Raw genomic sequence first — 17,505 nt, 5'->3', positions numbered from 1 at the left:
CCTAGTCTCCTTATCATTTTCCCATCTGGAAAAGGCTGAGGCATGCTGTACACTGGGGAGTAAGTAGCCTAAGCTGGCTGCATTCAAAGACCATTAACAATCATAACTCTTAAAATCACCACCCTCCTGCAGACAAGGTTAATAGTAGTCTATAGAACAGGTAGGGAGGTCAGTAGTTTACTTTTACTAAAATAAATACCAAGTGAATTGTTTGATTTCCTTTGTTACCTCTGACTGTAAAACAAGAATTGCGATTTTAAAGGGCACTGAAGAGCATTTCTGTTAAAAAAAGGAACTTTTTGAATTCAATGCCTTAATATCCAGGGGGAACCAATCTTTTGTACATGTCTTCTGAACTAATTTATTCATTTTTCAGCTAAAACCAAAGTACAACTGTATTTTTATGGGGCCTTGGCAAGTATGATTAATTTAGCAATTATCTTGGTAATCTAGCACAAGGTTCTGAAGTCCAAAAAATGGTGGAATGTTTAATTTTCAATAAAGAGGGACAGATAAATCTGAGAAAAAGCACTAATTGCTAACATCAATTTTGTATCAATCAATGTAATGTTGTAAATGAAAAAAAATCAATGCTGAAATTAAAAATAATATCAAATTTCAAAGTCTAAAAGCCCTAATTAAAGACTTAGCAAAAGTGAAATTCTGAAAAGTCCTATGAAATTACAAGATAATGTTAGGGTTATGTATTGAGGAAACAAAGGAACAAAAGACACTGCTATCAATGGAGAAATTCTGAAGACTGTTTGAAAAAACTAAAAAGAACTACTAAAAGAGAGATGGTAATAAATGCCTAAAAGTTCAGTGAGAAACATCATATCTAGTAACTGTGGAAGGAAAAGGAAAATGATTTCATATTAGCAATAAAAAGGAATACACCATAATTTACACATTATTACTATTATTTACAAGATTGATAAAATTGCTAATGGTGTTTCCATCAGCATATTACACACACACAAATGCACACACACAAACATTCAAAACTCAGGCAAGTCTACTTGGCAGCAGATGAAAAACCTGACTAAGACCTTAGTTATGGAATGAAATATATAGAGAGATAAAAATATTCCTACATTATAAAATAAATTATTTACAAGGTTCCTTCTATATTAAACGTTGAGTTCTGGGTTTCCAGCATTCAAGTCGTGGCAAGTAAACAAAGAAAAGCAATTTAAATATTTTTAAAGCAAAAATATTTACATTTTTAACATTTCCATTTTCAAAGAGCCAGTGCTAGGCTCTTCTCCAGCTAAGCACCTGATTGAAGCCATTGGAACAGCTCATCTGTAACCAAAAGCAGAACATGACTTTTGCCTGCCTATGCCAAAATAGATTTTGGTCTCCATTTTGTAAATTACATGGGATTGTAGGTCTCCTTTAAGACTTCCTTTATTCCCTCCCCCTTCCCTCTTAAACCCTGAATGGCTCAGTGAGTTGCTAAGGGTTTATGAAGCTTTTCACTCTGGGTCACTGATTTGAATCAAGTCTAAGTCAGCAATGAGCCAAGAGACATTACCATCTGGTGGTAGTTCTGTGCTCATTGTATAATGAGTTGGTGGTCTGAGTCAAGTTCCTTTTGGCCAACCAGGGTTACCCACCTTCACAAATGACATATTTGTGTGGCTGTCTCAGCAGAAGAAACTGAATGAGCAACTTATGATTTAACTAGTGGAGGTCATCACTTCAGGTCAGAGCTGAGGGATATGGGTAGGTCATATTAGGTGATTTGCACTGTTGCCACTATTCAATTTTTATGTAGAGAGAGAAGTGTGGGGGTTTGTTTTCCAGGGCTGTTAGTCTGGCACCATCTACATTCATTAAAGCAAGCATTAAACGAAAACTAAAAGCAATTCTGTTCACCTTTAAGTCCAGACACTGATAATGAAAATTTCATACTGGGAAATATGTCAATTTGCTGCTATTTTCACCACTCTGTGAGACTAAGTACTTCCTGATTAAGAAAGAAACAAAATACTAAAAAATTGAGAGTGGCTGATAGACTAGTGAAGGAGGCATTGGCTTTTCCATATCCTGTAATTTGTCCACATTTTGATGAGATAATCTTTATTTTTTATGGAACTTTTCCTCTAGATAATCTCTCCTACCTATAAAATTGATTTTCCACTTCCTGCTTTCTTCACAAGTAGCCTTTAACAAGACAATGTTCATATTGGCACTGTCTGCTGTGAACAAAACAGTGGATAATTTGTTTTTAAAAATTATTCAGGTTTCTCTCTCCCTGATGATAAAAGATCATAATTACTGATGGTGGAAACCTTAGATTTATCATTTTAAGTTCACCTTCTCTCTCTCTCTGTAACATGCTCAACCATGCAGCATCAGAGCCTCTGGGCAATTTCTAATTTTGATTCAGTTATCTTTGGCCCCAATTGTATTAGGCCTTGATCCATGGTTGCAGTATTGCTAAACATCTAGTCTACTTTTAAACTGATATAGTTCAATTCCATTCAAACATGTGTAACCTGGGTGGCACACAGCTGGTACCCCCTCTTCAGCTGAAAGGATATCAGCGGGTGTACGTATGCTGTGGGAGCGTGATGGCCTAGCTGCAGGCCAGCTCACCTCCTTCCCCTACAGAGCAGAGGAGAGACCAGGGACACCCAGTGATACTTAACTATTTACAGGTTTAATTATACAATATTGTATAAAACTTATAAACATACATATATATACATACTACACACACACGTGTGTGTGTGTTTGTGTATATATATGTATGTACATGTGTGTATACACACACACACATCTATATACACATATACATATCTATCTACATATATATACACATACATATATATACACTTACACATATGTTATTTACAAATATAGTTTTACAAAGACAATAACTCTTGTCAACCCTGAACTCAGGTACAGGCTTTGATCCTCTGTGGCCTTCCAGTTAGTATGCAGCCCCTGCCCTCAACAGGGCCCTCCAGGCAGTAAGCGTGGGGACACTCAATGATAAAACACAGGTTGGACAGCAAATCAACAAAGGAAAATCTGGCAGTGATGGAACAATAACAGAACATATACAGTGATATTACATCAAATGGGATACCAATACACAACAATAACCGATACAATAAATATTGGTATAGAGTCAGGGTTGCACTGGCAGACCCTGCTAGAAGGTTAAATAGAGCAACTTACAATTCTCTCATAATGCAACATTAAAAACACAAGTTTACAATGAAAATCCCAACAACATGAGGAACCAGAACACAACAATGGCACAGCAGCTGTGCCTAAAGAAGAAATGGTATCAGGGGAAGGAACCCACTACCTTAAAGGAACACCATCACCCTCCCCTAGGCCACAGCTAGGAGGGGCCCCATAACCATGGAAACCACCCTTAAATGGGGGGAAGGGCTAGGTTTCTCTCTACTCCCAAAAGGAAGTCATTCCCCTTCCTCATCAGGGACTTCCCTTTGATTATACAAGGTGGGAGAGAGCCCCTCCTCCCCTGTGGAAAATCCCCTTCCCAGGTAACTCATGACTCCCAGCAGCTTTGGAGGATTAGGCTCGTCTGTCTGTGGGTTGGAGATGGGGCATCGTCCCTTGCTGGGGTGGTCTACCCGCCCAGTCACTGCTCGCTGCAGGAAGGCCCAAGCTGCCTCATGCAGTCACTGAGGCCTGTCGGCCCTCTCTCGGTCCCTGCAATGCACCACCCTTTGCACTAAAGAAGTTCCTGCCTCACGGAGGTATGGGGCCCTACACTGCCTCACGAAGCAGTGCTGTTCCATCTGCTCTGTTCTGTCTGCCCCATGCACCACCCTGTGCACCGATCCATGCACCGAGGGCTTCTGCCTCATGCAGGGTTGGTGACCCATGCTGCCTTGTGCAGCCATTGAGGTGCCATCTGCTCTTGGACCTTCACCAACCCTGTGTACCGATCTGTGCATCAAGGGACTCCTATCCTGTGCAGGGCTGGGGACCCACACTGCCTTGTGCAGCCTGCGGCAATCCCTTCAGCTCCACAGCCCTGTGCACCAATCCATGCACTGAGGGCTCCTGCCTCCTGCAGGTTCGGGGACCCGTACAGCCACTGAGGTCCATTCTGCTCATGGACCCTCTATGCATGGAGGCTGTGGCTCCCTCCATGGCAGGGATGGGATGCAACCACTTGCTGCTTTCTGCTTGGCAGAGGCCTGAGCACTCCTGGAACAACTGCTCCACCAGGTCTTCTGCAGCCCCCTTCATCATCCCTCATCAAAGCCACCCATGTGCTGGGCACACAGGCTTTTATCCCCTCTGGAGACTCCATCCCAGAATGGAAACAGACCAGTGAGAAAGCCTGAGGGGTTAATTCCCCTTCGAGTCATCTTCTTTACCTTGCCCCTAGGTTGGGGCAGGGCAAGCCTTCTTCCTGCTTTCTTCTGATTGGTGGGGAAGGGAAATGCCCCCACCAATCAGCTGAGCTATCCAGCTCAAGCCAGCAAGCAGGGCTGGCACCAGCCAGCCTGCCACACATGGTTTAGTGGAACAGGATGAATGGTGTTAAATGATCTAATGACACAGATAAATTAAAGGACCCAATCTTCAGCTGATGTAAATGAGCATGCTCCCATTAATTTCAGTAGAGTTGTGCTGATTTATCCCAAGTGATGATTGGCTCCTAGTTGTCCAAGTTAGTATGATATCTGTGACCTCCTCATCCTCCATGTAGTTTTAGCCTTCTGGCATTTATAGTTTGTAGATGACTGCTTTACACATGCCATTAAAGGTGACATGATAAACTCCAGCACAGTTTGCGCCAAAGAAAACTGTTCCTGGGTGCAGCATTTACATGTATGTCTGGGACCATAGCAGTTTGAGCCAGGATGGAGCAGCCCTAGACCGGTAGGGGTCAGAGGGATCAGCCCCAGGTTCCATGTGGCAGCGTCAAACAGCAGGGGGGCTAGCTGGGGCATGAGGGTGCTAAAGTGCAGGGCTAGGTAGCAGGCAGCCCCTTAACTTCAGCATTCTTATGCCCCAACCAGCCCATTACCATCTACACATATATTTTGACAGAGTAAATTACTATGGCACAGTTAATTAACTTACTGTGCCCTAACACTGGTGCACATCTCGGCTGTGACTCTACTGTGGAGCTAGTTAGTCAACTCCGCAGTAAAGCGCATGTGTAGATGCACCCTGTATATGTGAAATATTCTAGGTGAAGGATGTGTTGGTACTCACTAGAATTCTCTGTATTTAAAAACCATCTTGCATTATTCAATATTTACTGTAGTAGATGCAGAACGAACTACAGGAGGAACCCCATCCCACTAAGGCTCCAATCCTGTTCCATTGAAAGCTATAGCTCAAAACTTCTACAGAGTACAGCAATGCAGGATCAAGCTTAGAGCCTTTCACCTGCATGTACTGACATACTTAAGTAACTTTACACGTGTGAGTAGAGCCATTGTGTTTAAAATAGCTTCCCGTCAGCATGACTGATCTCTGAATTGAAATGATTGTTTAGCTGTGAATTTTTTAGCTCCGACTGCTTAACTCTGAATTTAAATAACTCTTTGGGTACAATGGAGAAACTGCACAGTCCAAGCTACTGTAGATATTTGAATACCAATTTGCCAAATTCCAGAGCCTACAGAGAACAGCACATTTTCAGTGCAATACTTCATGCTAAATTAGTATCCAAGAAAATACTATATTCCTCTCCTGGAAAGATTTACAGAGTTGGTGCTTTAATTGGATAACACAAAGGTACTGAAGTAATATATTATTTTATCAAATGTATTTTTAAATGATTCTTCCAGTGCATCAATCTGAATGTGCAGCCAAAGGACTGGGGGGAAAGCACTCACATGAACAGAATGAGTTTTGCCCTCTGGAGAAATCCCCATGACTGCACACAGTTCAAAACCCATTATGGTTGTTCCACAACCAAACATTTGATGCACTGATCAATGTCAGGAGTGGAGGAGGAGGGGGGGACTCACAAAATGAGACTGAAAAGCCCTGATGATGCCAGCTGCTCTTTAACCTTGACTCAGCTGCGTGGGTATTAAAAGAGGGAGAGAGAGAGAGGGATGGGGCGGGGGGACAGATCTGAAAATATTACTCCCTCCAGATAGCAGTCTTTTTCCTTCTGCTGCTAAAGTCTCATTTTTGTCTTAATCAATCAAAATATCAGAACACTCTTGTAGTCACTAGCTGTAGACTCCTTGAGGAAAATTTAAATCTTTTAACTCTTTGAGAACCACCAACACTGCCTTATTACTATTACCTGTGTGATACTTATTATAAAAGAACATTGAAAAAATACAGCAAAGCCATCCCTTCACGGAAACCTTCTTGGGAAGATGAAGTCATTCATTTGCAAGAGACTTACCACAGAAAAATAAGAATCATAGTTTGAAGACTTTAAATAAAATAGCAGCATCAGCATTTATTGCTTGTGCATGAGTGAGATGTATTTGTTCTTGAAGTATGTAAGCAAAAACATTTGGAAGGCAGATATTGAAGCCTGAAAAACCTGATGAAATGGCTAATATTAACATAAAAAAGAAATTCCCTGCTAAAACATGCTATGGCTAATGATTTAAAATACTACTTATCATTTAAGTGCTGCTATCCTAAGGCCATATTTTCTAAGACCAGAGGCATTTAATGGTGTCTGATTTTTCTTTTGGAAGTTCTTGTTAAACACTTGATGTTAAACACTTGATGTCAAAGGTTATAGAAACACCCCAATGAGCTGGATAAGTTATGTATTTAAGTAGCCCTCTTTAAATTATTAATTTATGTCTATGTTGATAATAGCTAGAGCTTTGACTCATTATGAAGGAAAAGACACCCCTGACTACCAAGATTAGTAAAGTCAAATGAGGTTAACAGAGAATAAAAATTTTAAATCTGTAAAATGAGAGAGAGAGAGAGAGATTGAATGTGACCAGAATTAATATTTAAACTTTACAACTGCTGTGCATCAACTTACCTTTGATTTATATGTAACATCGCTTGTTACTTATTTCCCTTTACATTTGATATAGTGAAGTGTTCACATTTTACTGTTTAGAGAGCTAAAGTCAACAGTGCTTATAAATCAAACGAGTATGTTTATGTATTTATTGGGATGGAGAAAATAACGCATATAAATTAAGAACTGATTTGAGCTTTGAAACTGGACAAAATCTAGAGTCTTTTTCAACTAACTCAGAGAGTTCAGTTTCCTTTGTTTTGATTTTGTTTGACTTCTCTGAATCAAATCTTGGATTTGCCTGGCATGGAAGTACCACGAATGTAAGCTATTCTATTTAGATATGGGTCAAACCTTTGGAAATTTGGGGGCGCTTATTTCAAACCAAAGTTTTGGCTGTTAATCAGCTGATAGTGGTAGAAGATCAATGCAGCAGTTGATGTTACATGTCTTATTCAAAGTTACACTAACCGGATACCTATTCTTGAACTTGTCAAAGACAGTTGTCATACTTGTGGTACTGAAATAGACATAATGGAACCAAATCACAAAATTAAAGTGTCCTTCTTACTAATATAGAACCTGGCTTCTCTTCTCCGCTGGTAAAAAAAGAGCACAGGCTGTCCACAGTTCCTTAATTGGATATTCCCCAGGTGTAGTGACTCTCTAGCAGGCATACAGCCAACAAAAGCAGCTCCTACACTATTCCTATCCCACCAAGTAGTTCTGACGTAGAAGAGTTTATGTTTGATAGTTGGCTGGAGTATAATGCACTCCAGTTTTCTCCAGGTAGTAGATAGTTTCTTGGGGCTGTTACTAGCTACCTGGAGTTTAAATTAGCTCCTATAACTTATGGAGCAACTCTTTTGTTTAATGTTTATTACCAGTTTGATCATATAGCATCATCTGTGGCATTTAAGTCAGTCATCATCCAAATAGGAAGATCAGGGCTCTTAGGTACAGTCTTGGTGCTCCGGGATTCACGTTCAGTGGATCGCTTTTCACTGCATTGTAGTTTCTCATCTTGAACTGACATTACATACCACTCGTCACTATCTGTCAGAAGTTATATCAGCATCTGTAGCAGCCGTTGCATCTTCCGGATGAAAAGTCTTGATGTTTACCTTTAAAATGTCAATCTGTCTACCCTCTTGATACTCATAGACCTACTCATCAGTTAGTTTCCATCTGCCTTGAAAATGCGTTCAGAATAAATGATGCAAGAAGGACAATTTAAGTACAGAAGAGTAGCTATAGTCAAAGTAGTCTTCAGTTTTCATTTTATAAGTCAATTCTCAGTGGGATTCTTCCCACACTGATAAATTACTTCATTGTGATTTACCTTTTACTTCTTGTATGGAGAGGCTGGTGATAATGGACCTTTTCAGTGGAGGTTGAAAGATGACCGCATTTCTCTGATGCTTGACTTAGGTGAAAGGAGATATATAGGAGGCAGAGAAAGATGGTTGGTTATAGATGGAATCTCTCTCTCATCAGCAGCAATAGAGCTTTATTCAAATATCACATGCAAAAGCCCTTAGACAGGAAGATATGCTTATCTTTAATCAGGATAGCAGTCTAGGCTTGGGGGTATATGTGGGTAGCTTATACAGTCTCCACTGGTTGCAAATGTTTTTTTGGGTATGACTTGGATGACCAACTTCTCTGCTGATCTGGTCTTTCAAATTACCACCACTCTGTAATTTCTGATATTTTGCTCCTTTTATCCTCAAAGTACACTGTATGCTCTTGAAATGTAATAGATCCTGGGCTTTCAGAACTTCACTATGCTCTTTGTGGTCCAGCTTCCAGGGAAGCTCCAAACAAAAAGTGATCTTTGTTAAACCTAAAGCCACAAAGTGTAGCTTGTTCTGAAAAGAAACCAGCAGTGGAGGACTCAGGAGTTCTGTTCTGAAATGTCACTCTGTGAACTACCACATTCACATATTCAAGTGTATAGCCATGTAGCATAATATTAGTTGGTATGACTGTCCCAAATAGTCTCACCCTTTGCTCCTCATAATCTCCCTATGAGTCATGGGATAAATCCTCAGTTGTTGAATATTTATGCCTGGTTTTTTTTCTCCAACCTTACCCCACACTTCCCCTTTTCTCTTCACTGTCTCTTATGAACAAGCCTGGTAGAGGCATTTTGAGACAGCCACAGACCTCAGAGAACAGAACCAAAGTATCGTATGCAGCTGTGATTTTGGCCAGTAGAGTAGCTCTTTGTGAACTGAAGCATTTATTCACCAGTTCAAGTTAGAGCAAATATGAGGCTGCTCTAATTGTGCTATGGCTCATTTCATAAAATCTAATTGTGGGGATAGGAAAATAATGAAAAGCTACATGTACCTTCCCTTTCCCCAGGCAATCTAACATGTCAGCTATGATACACCTGGTGATCTAGTCCACGTCTGTCAAAGTGCAGGTGTAGTGCAATGGGGATCAGAGAATATGGCCGAGTTGGCAGTCTGTTCTAGCTCCTCACTTAATTTTTTGCTGTTCCCAATAACTATGATAAGCATTTTCTTGTTTTGATTGTATGAGTTTAAGGCAAATATTTTGCCTGTTTACTGAGATTCCATTTAGGATTCTCATTTGAAGAAATACCTAACCCAGAATATGATAAATCAGTGTTGTCCTTTTACTTACACAACTTTGAAATGTTCTCTATCACTTCTGCTTCCAGATGTATCAAACCTGTGGTGGTCACCACAGGAACTGAGTTTCTGTAATTTCAGCGATCTCTATTCTATTTAACCTCTATTGTAAAATAAGGCTTTGAGGAATGAATGGATGACAGACTGAAAGGTAAAGATGATCATTAATGGGAGACAAAAAACATTGTCTCCAAGTCATTTGTCTGACTCCAGCTAGACTGATCTGGCAGCTTTTTGTTAGCTTTCTGTTAGCTTCCTACAGATATGCGTATATACAAACATGTATTCCCTATATAAACTATGCTTTCAGCCTTGGAGACCTCTCAGGACTGGGGCACATTGGTAAATGAAGCTTGTACTTACGCTTCCTGTTTTGTAGATGGCCTGTTGGTATAAATAAGAATAAAATCTCTAGAACTGTCAATCAGGCACCTATCACAACATTCACTTAAAAATGAAAAAAAGGAAGTTCCCCTTTGATGTGTAATAGCTGCTCTGCCCTACCTCCTCACTGCCCCTGATGAGCAACCTTATGTTCATATACATGCACCACATAAAAGAACCATGTCCAGAACAAGCTCCTTTCCATTGTGCATGTGTGTCAGCAGAGACTTGGTCTCTTAAGAGAGTGAGGAGGTAGGGCCAAGCCAGGACATTATTCATTAAAATGCAGCTCCATTGACTCATCACTGGAAACACTTCCGAAATCCTCATCAACTTTGTGGTAATACTATTACCAAGTATTAAGACTGCCTCTTCAAGGGGATCCTAGTTAGTGAACAGCAGATAGTTTTTAGATCTGTCTACCACAAGCCTGATCAAGAAATGTGGTGAACCCCCCAGTTTGTACAGGTTCTTCTGTTACTGAGAGAGGCAAGGATTTCTTAGGGGGATATCTTTTTCTGGACCAACTGTTTTCAAATAAAAGACTGCCAGGACACAACCTCAAACCTGGGGCCTCAGCCTGATCAGTACACCTGATTATCCCAGCCTGCCACCCTACAGCTGGTTACCAAGGCTGGTCAAGAACATCCTGAAGCCTCCAGCTGGACCCAGCCATGGCCACTCACTTACACTGGAGTGACTGGACAGGGTCAGCTGGCCCTCCAGTTCCCCCATATAAACCCCTGACCCAGAGCAGGCAGGGTCTCAGCAACAGGACTCAGGATGATCTCAGACAAAATGCTCTTCCTCTCTGGCTTGTGCTCTCTGACTCCACTCTCTGCTTGATCTCCCAGTTTCCCAACTTGGATTGCTCTCTGACTCCACGTCTTACCTGATCTGCTGACATCCTGACTTGGCTTGTTTCTCGACCTTGCTCTTGGATCGACTTCCTGGCTTCTTGACCCAGATAACTCCTGACCTCAGTCAATACCTTGATACCTGAGGAAATCCAAGCCTGGCTCCCCATAACCCAGCATGACAAAGACTTGCATTTGAAAGCATGTCTAACTTTGGCCCAACTATGCATGTGTTCCAATAAAACAAAATATCACCCTAAGAAATCTTTGCCTCTCCCAGAATTTCTGGACCATCATGGCTACAACATTATTCTAAGTCTACCACTGGGACACAGTTGCTGATTGTAAATTTTTTCTATCAGTATCACTGTAATCATGCATCCTGAACCATTGATTTATGACAAGGTATAAAAATGCAAACTGTGATTGACACTTGATTCTTTTTTTTCCAAAAAGAGGAGAGAAATGGATTTTCTAGGGCCATCTGATAATTAAACTGAGGAATGCTGACAGAACAGCTGAATGGATAAGTAGCTGCTAGCCTGCAATTATATATCAGGTTATTACAGATTTCAAAAATGGTTCACTATCCATCAATGAATCCATCTGGATCATTGAATTAAAAAAAATCTAATTTCATTATGCATCTTGGGGACCATTGTGTAATGTCTGCTCTTTGGCTCTGTGTTAACAGCCTACCTCATTTGCACTCATTCACTCCTTCTAAAATGAGATGTGGTTTCAAAAGAGCTGCTTTTCAATATTTTCCATATGCACACATCACATACTTCAAAGCACATGACGTTGCCTTGCGGCACAAATCAGCTTGGGTAATGCCCTCTATACAATAAGTCATGTATGAAAGTATATTTTGAATGACACTATGAAATATTTGGAATTAGAATGATTCTAGGTGGCAGATTAACTGGTAACTCTATTAACTTATAGTTCAATGACAGACAGATATTTTAGCCTTAGCAAGAAAAAAAAGGTTAATTAACAAATCACATCCCCATGGGAAACAGATTTTTTTTTTAGACTGACACATTTTTAAAAATATATATTTATATATGTATACTCTAAAGTGCAGCTACATAAAAGTGTTTATAAACTTTGTATGTCTAATGTACAGCAATATATTACATGCCGGTGGACGTGTGTCTAAACCACTGAGTTTGTTTCATATTACTTACTGCATGGGAACCAGTAACTGATACAAAACCTCAATTTACCCATGGAAGACACAAAAGGAAGGGGTTTTGTTTTTAACAGTCTTGTTTTTATATATCCTGACACGTTAGCAGGCTAGAACTGAGACTCTTTTGTAGTAAATTCCTAATTTGTTCGTTTTACACTGTCTGAGTAACTAGATCAAAAAGCAGTGTCAAATGCCCAAAGCAGTGTTTGTCAGCAGTTCTTTTTTATTTCAAAGCATTTGAATAGAGGAAAGCTAGTACTATATTTCCAAACAGACATAGGAAGGCTCTTGTTGGCAGCCTCTTGCTGCAGAATGAATACTTACTATGAGCATAGACCATTTGTCTGCTGATTACAGCAGACCCCAGGGGAGCTGATGTTGGCTCTCTTTTTCACCTCTCTTTCTCTCTGTGTCTCCTTGCTGCGACAGTCCCACCCCCATCCCCCACAGCTTGAATAGCTCTGACTTGTCTGTGGTATATTTAAGTCTGTTTTTCAAATTAAAATAAGACTAGAATGTTTGAAATGTGTTGACTTGTCTTGAAGGTTAACATGGGGGGGATTGGAGAAAGCTATTCTCATTTGGAATTCAGCACTGATCATAATGAATGTATTTGGTATTCATGTGAAACTTGCATGTATTTCCATAAGAGTGCTACTGTAATTTAACACCGGTACTAAAAACACTGAGAGGAGAGGGGCACTTAAAATAAAATGTCACTATAAAAAAAAAGGATATACATTGTGTCTGAGCAGCAACACTAGAGTTTGCCTGTTGTTTTAATGCTTGATTTATAAGATTCTTTCTCCTTCCCCCTTCCCCCACTCATTTCCGTAGAATTTTCCCAGTGAAAAGATGAGGAATATTCTTTTACAGTGCTAAATATGTAGCTTTATGATTCAATACTCCCAGGGGCAGCAATGATGTATGTGCTATCAAATTACATGGGTTTTACACACCTATTTTCTCTGATATCCAATAAGAAATGTGTACTTACTGCGGTAACCTTGCATTACTCATGCTGCACTTTGGAGAGACAGAGCACTCTGCACCAAGAACACTTACCAGCACGCTGTCTCAGGGTTTTTTTGTTACGTTATACAGTGTTTTAAAAGGGAAAATACGTGTTATGCCCTAGCAAATCACTTCCTAAGTTTCCTAATTCATTTTAAAAACAGGATTCTGGACCAGGCGCTCAGCTAGCATAAGCCAACATGATTGCAATTGGCTTCAAACCTCATGTAGATTTACACCATCTAAGCATCTGGCCCTGCTCCTCTAAATATCCCCATCCCTTTCCCAGCAGGTCCCTTTTCTTTTTTCTTCTTTTTTTTTTCTTTTCTTTTTTTTTTTTACAAAAGAACACAAACCCTGATTGCATTTGGCAGTTTTCTGCTTTTTCATTAGGATGTTGTTGCTGGAGCAACGCAATGAAACAAAGGCTTCTAAACTTTAATTGAATGAGGATCTATGTAAATTCCTGCTGTTGAGATTATAATGAGACTTTCTAGGGGCAGGAGGGCATTTCCCTCTATCCTGTTGTGATTTTTATAGTTACTGCTTTGCTCACCTAAACCCTGCTTGCCCTCTGCCCCAATATAAGGTACTCTGCCATTTTAGGGAGCACAAAAATAGACACAGGGACCAAGACAGTGCGTGTTGAGGGGATGGGGGAAGAGAAGCACAGCAGCAGGACTCTCAGGGCGTTTATAGATGTGCTCCGTAAGGTGGGGGGATCTTATAGTTAGTGCAATTCCGAGAGCTGTGCTAATTAAAAGCACCTGGGGTGTCACATGTATCAGTGTCTCCATGCTGAAAATGGCAGGGGGGAACTTTAAAGCACCCTGCCACCATTTTTCAGTGCAAGGACACTGATACTCATGACATTGGAGTCTGCTGGAGCACAGTAATTACCACACTCCAGCATACTCGATTAATTGAGTCTGCTCCGACATGCTGTAAATTGCATCATGTTGGAGCAACCTCCCTGCACATGTATAGGAGCCCTCATTGTTACAAAGAGTCTTAGCTTCCATTTAAAAAAGGTTATGGCCAGATCCAAAAAGGTATTTAAATGCTTAACTTCCCATTGAAATCAAAGGGCATATTCTGTTTTTTGGTGAAAGGGAGCAGGGATGGTTCAGATCTGGCCTATAATCACTAGGTCTAAGGAGTACAAAGAGAAATCTTGATATCATGACTCTAGTGTTACTGAGATTTAGATCTTTTCCAGAGTATTCCTAGACCCTGAAATGATAGCTGAAATAAGGAGGATGCTTAATGACAACAGAAGTGCTATTTTAAATGTCAGCAATGTTAACTATATCACTGCTCTGAATATATAAGAAAGGAGAGAGAGCATCATATTATGAAGAACTAATCAATCTACTCTGATTAGAAATTATTTTATGAAGGCCTTTTCTACCACAGGGGGCATATGACTGATTTTATTTCTTAAAAGTAGGGCTGAGCTGTCCAAAGTTTGGGTGGTCAAGGTACTTGAGTGAATGCACTTTGCAGAAGCATATCAACATTTCAGTGCAAACTCAGCATTTTCTCTTTCTTAACTTCTAGAAAGAATACAGTAGCCCTTGGTAATATTTCACAAATTTCTAACATCATGGGCAACTTAGGTAACCTTCCTATGATGATATGTTGTGATGGGTCTTCACTTTGCTATTTGTAATCTACAGTTTATCAATGTGGGTTTGTGATGCCATACAAACATTTTTTATTTCATCAACCAGTGGAGTTAAAAGCAGTTTTATTAATTTATTCTAGCAGGACAGAAATAAAATGGTGGGAAAGAGGCAAAATTAAATAACTGAAATATTCCCCTTTACCATAAAAGGTAATACTTAGCTCTGTGGCAGTGGTAACCATTTCCTTTGGTGGCAGAAATCTGAAACATCCAGATTTATCACAGACAGAGAATTGCACAGAGATACCATTCCCTAGCTGTTCTGAAGCAGGTTTTCAGTCTTATTAAAATATGATCTCCGGAAGGAACAAAAAATATACATTGAAAAATATGGCATTCAGAATGCAGAACCATCTGCCTCAAACCAAACTCATGCAAATACAGATGACCTAAATACATATTTTGTCATAGCTCCCTATCACTCTTCCTATATACATTTTTGACATTCTGAAATGCATTTCCGTGACTATTAAATTAAAGGCAGAATATTCCTTTGGAATGTATTTTAGGGCCAGTACTCTGTTGGATGAATTACATTCTTTATGTATTCACATAAAATGGCACCTCAGATAGAACTTAACACTCACAATAGGTAATTGTTAACTGCTAATTTGTTTACTGAGGGCCTAATTCTACCATCCTTATTTATAATGAGTTACTCTATATTGCTGCTAAAAACCTTTACTCCAAATGCATGACAACTAAGCTATGGTAGTATACATGCACTTATTAAAATTAGCTACCTGATAAAAAAAAAGTGACAGTAGTAATAGGACATTGGGGAAAATGCTCTTAAAATAACTTATAAAGGAATTCTGTTTTAATAGTTTCAAAAGGGACCAGTTGATCGCCTGAGAGCTTAGTTATGTGCCTAACTTTGTCTTTGTAGAATCAGGTCCTAAGGGTCCACTCATCATGGATAATAGCAACACAAATGGGACTTAGACCCTTGATCTAGCAAAACACCTACGCATGTGATTACCTCTATATGTTGTGAAAAGTCCTTTGAAATTAATAGGGGTACACTTGCCTAATCAATATTCCCAATGAAAAACACTGTTTCATTTTAGTTTGTTGGACTGGCCTGCATTTTTTAATTTTGTTTTTACTTTTTCTATTTTTAGGTCAGTTCACATTAAACTTAGCCCGGGAAGTCTGCTGCTTCCTGGGGGCCTGCATCCGGGACATTGCAGAGAAGATCCCTAAGCTCCTCCAGCCCACAGACCACTATCCCATGCTCCTTATTCTTGTGGGCACCAATGACACAGCTCGGAGCACTCCCAGCCGGGTCATGAGGCGCTACAGGGATTTGGGAGGGAGGCTAAAGGTTCTGGGGGCACAGGTAGTGTTCTCATCTATCCTCCCAGTCTTGGGCTATGGGCTGAGGAGGGAGAGGAGGATCCACGTAGTCAACCAAAGACTGCGGAGCTGGTGTCATCAGGAAGGCTTTGGCTTCCATGACCACAGTCCGCTCTTTGGCGAGAGAGGCAGCTAGCTGCTGGGAAGAGATGGCCTCCACCTCTCTCCCCTTGGGAGGAGGCTCTTCTTAGCCAGACTGGTTGACATGCTCCACCAGGCTTTAAACTAAGCCCGTTGGGGGGCAGGGGGAATATTGCCACTGCTGACCCACTGAGCAACGCTTGCAAGCCAGCGGGCCAAGGCACTTAAGGGAGACCACCCCTGCCCCAGCCCTAGTACAATCTGTGGGAAAGGCAGGAGTCCCCAAGGGGACACTTGCCTGCCTGTACACAAATGCCAGGAGCTTAGGGAATAAGCAGGAGGAGCTCATCAAATAATTATGGTGTCATAGGGATAACAGAGGCCTGGTGGGACTCCACCCATGACTTGGCTATACCCCGTACAGGAGGGATTGTGTAGATAAAAGGGGCAGGGGTGTAGCTCTCTATGTTAAGGAAAGCTACATGTCCCTGCAAGCTAATATTGGTGACCAGGGTGGATAACTGGAGACCCTCTGGGTTAAATTCTGTGGGGAACACGGCACAGGGGACACAACGGTCGGAGTCTACTACAGACCTCCCACCCAAAGTCCTTGACCAGGAGTTCGCCTGGGAACTGGCCGAGGCCGTGTGCTCCAGGACCATGGTTGTCATGGGTGACTTCAATTACACAGACATCTCGTGGGAGGATCACTCAGCAAAATTCGAGTGGTTGCAAAGCTTCCTCTGGTGCGTGGATGACCTCTACCTGACTCAAGAAGTCTATGGGCCAACAAGAGGCGCCAACAAGAGGCAAGGCGCTGCTCAGCCTAGTACTGGCTACTGGCGATGACCTAATCAGTGACCTAGTGATCAATGGGAAGCAGGGTGACAGCGACCACAAGCTGATCTCCTTCACCATCCACCATAAAGCTGGCAAGTCAGTCAGCAACACAGAAGTCCTTGACTTCAGGAAAGCTGAGGAGGCTTGTCAGTCAGGCCCTAAAGAACCATGACCCCAGGGAGAGGGGAGTTCAAGAAGAGTGGTTGCTTCTTAAGGGAGCAATCCTCAATGCACAAGTTAAGTCTATTCCATCTCGGAGGAAAGGCAGCAAGAGGGCACAGCAGCCCCCCTGGCTCTCCAGGGACGTAGCAGACCTCCTGAGGCTAAAAAGAAAGGCCTACAAAGGACGGAGGATGGGATTCACATCCAAGGAAGAATATTCTGCACTGGTCCGGTCCTGCAGGGAGCAAACCAGGAAAGCCAAGGCTGCAACTGAACTCCAACTAGCTTCGAGCATC

The 17,505-nt window shown here is 41.2% G+C and overlaps 1 long non-coding RNA gene across 2 annotated transcripts in view; it reads right to left on the bottom strand.

Moving 5' to 3' along the window:
- Window positions 1-6,156: 6,156 nt before the first annotated feature.
- Window positions 6,157-17,505, bottom strand: part of LOC109323725 — a 27,258-nt gene continuing 15,909 nt past the window's right edge. For both annotated transcript variants that reach the window (XR_002104730.1, XR_002104731.1), the window contains one exon: window positions 6,157-8,390. This is a non-coding gene — a long non-coding RNA (uncharacterized LOC109323725). The remainder of the gene's footprint in view (window positions 8,391-17,505) is intronic.

The sequence above is a fragment of the Crocodylus porosus genome, unplaced genomic scaffold, assembly GCF_001723895.1.
Source record: "Crocodylus porosus isolate Cpor-Errol unplaced genomic scaffold, CroPor_comp1, whole genome shotgun sequence".
Classification (NCBI taxonomy): domain Eukaryota; kingdom Metazoa; phylum Chordata; order Crocodylia; family Crocodylidae; genus Crocodylus; species Crocodylus porosus.
The sequence above is the reverse complement of the archived record's forward strand: the minus strand, read 5'-3'. Positions and strand labels throughout refer to the sequence as shown.